Genomic DNA, 2,399 nt, shown 5'->3' with positions numbered 1-2,399 from the left:
TCCAGAAAACACAAAGATTTTCAAGCTGTAGTAAATACATATACACATGGCATCATATAAAAATAAATTAACATGAAAGAGTACTATAGTGTATAAATACTCATATTTTTGTATATATGCACTTATAAATATGCACACATACATTCCTGTGTATAATATTTTCAAGAGACATGTCTAAAATGTAAGGATACAAAAAGGTGACATATAAAAGGATGGAAAAAATATAGCCGGCAAATAGTAATCAGTAGACATCTTAGAAGAATACACTAATATAAAACAAAATACACTCTAAACATTATTAGAGAAGTATAAATTCACAATGAAAATGTTTTAATTAACACAATTATTACAACTTGATATGTAAGAACATAAAATAAAACTTTGTAATATACGAGAAAAATTTACAGAATTGAACAAGGTATGCTGTCCCCAAAAGCCAAATAAACAAAGAATTGCATGAAGAAAAAAGCATAATAGAAGATTTTTATTCTATGAAATGCTTTACGAACTTGCATGTCATCTTTGTGCAAGGGCCATGCTAATCTTCTGTGTTGTTCCAATTTTAGTATATGTGCTGCAGAAGTGAGCACAGAATAGGAGATTTTAATATACTTCTGTCATAGATATATCTTGCAGAAGAAGAATAATGATACAAGATTTAAACCAGATTAAAAATCTGACCTATTGAATGGATAGAGAACATTGTACCAAAAAATTAAAACATTTCTTTCAGGCATACAAATAATATTTATGAAAATCCATTATTTCTGGACTTTGAGTCAATCTCAATAAATTGTACTAGATTGAAATTGTATCAAGCATGATTTCTAATAAAAGCAATTAAACAAGAAATTAACAAATAGAATAGTCCCATAAAATGGCACATTTGAACACACTTCTTTTTTTTTAAATTTTATTATTATACTTTAAGTTTTAGGGTACATGTGCACAACGTGCAGGCTTGTTACCTATATATACATGTGCCATGTTGGTGTGCTGCACCCCTTAACTCGTCATTTAGCATTAGGTATATCTCCTAATGCTATCCGTCCCCTCTTCCCCCACCCCACAACCGTACCCGGTGTGTGATGTTCCCCTTCCTGTGTCCATGTGTTCTCATTGTTCAGTTCCCACCTATGAGTGAGAACATGCCGTGCTTGGTTTTTTGTCCTTACAATAATTTACTGAGAATGATGTTTTCCAGTTTCATCCATGTCCCTACAAAGGACATGAACTCATCATTTTTTATGGCTGCATAGTATTCCATGGTGTATATGTGCCACATTTTCTTAATCCAGTCTATCATTGTTGGACATTTGGGTTGGTTCCAACTCTTTGCTATTGTGAATAGTGCCGCAATAAACATACGTGTGCATGTGTCTTTATAGCAGCATGATTTATAGTCCTTTGGGTATATACCCAGTAATGGAATGGCTGGGTCAAATGGTATTTCTAGTTCTAGATCCCTGAGGAATCACCACACTGACTTCCACAATGGTTGAACTAGTTCACAGTCCCACCAACAGTGTAAAAGTGTTCCTATTTCTCCACATCCTCTCCAGCACCTGTTGTTTTCTGACTTTTTAATGATGGCCATTGTAACTGGTGTGAGATGGTATCTCACTGTGGTTTTGATTTGCATTTCTCTGATGGCCAGTGATGATGAGCATTTCTTCATGTGTTTTTTGGCTGCATAAATGTCTTCTTTTGAGAAGTGTCTGTTCATGTCCTTTGCCCACTTTTTGATGGGGTTGTTTGTTTTTTTCTTGTAAATTTGTTTGAGTTCATTGTAGATTCTGGATATTAGCCTTTTGTCAGATGAGTAGGTTGCAAAAATTTTCTCCCATTTTGTAGGTTGCCTGTTCACTCTGATGGTAGTTTCTTTTGCTGTGCAGAAGCTCTTTAGTTTAATTAGATCCCATTTGTCAGTTTTGGCTTTTGTTGCCATTGCTTTTGGTGTTTTAGACATGAAGTCCTTGCCCACGCCTATGTCCTGAATGGTATTGCCTAGGTTTTCCTGTAGGATTTTAATGGTTTTAGGTCTAGCATTTAAGTCTTTAATCCATCATGAATTAATTTTTGTATAAGGTGTAAGGAAGGGATCCAGTTTCAGCTTTCTACATATGGCTAGCCAGTTTTCCCAGCACCATTTATTAAATAGGGAATCCTTTCCCCATTTCTTGTTTTTGTCAGGTTTGTCAAAGATCAGATGGTTTTCGATATGTGGCATTATTTCTGAGGGCTCTGTTCTGTTCCATTGGTCTATAGCTCTGTTTTGGTACCAGTACCATGCTGTTTTGGTTACTGTAGCCTTGTAGTATAGTTTGAAGTCAGGTAGCGTGATGCCTCCAGCTTTGTTCTTTTGGCTTAGGATTGACTTGGTGATGCGGGCTCTTTTT

General features: G+C 35.2%; 1 non-coding gene across 1 annotated transcript; it reads right to left on the bottom strand.

The window, feature by feature from the left end:
- Positions 1-485: 485 nt before the first annotated feature.
- LOC115832953 lies at positions 486-590 on the bottom strand. Its single transcript, XR_004028366.1, has one exon. It is a non-coding gene; the product is annotated as a U6 spliceosomal RNA (small nuclear RNA).
- Between the last annotated feature and the right edge of the window lie 1,809 nt (positions 591-2,399).

The sequence above is a fragment of the Nomascus leucogenys genome, chromosome 23, assembly GCF_006542625.1.
Source record: "Nomascus leucogenys isolate Asia chromosome 23, Asia_NLE_v1, whole genome shotgun sequence".
NCBI classification, from domain to species: domain Eukaryota; kingdom Metazoa; phylum Chordata; class Mammalia; order Primates; family Hylobatidae; genus Nomascus; species Nomascus leucogenys.
This window is presented reverse-complemented; position numbering and strand designations above follow the sequence as displayed.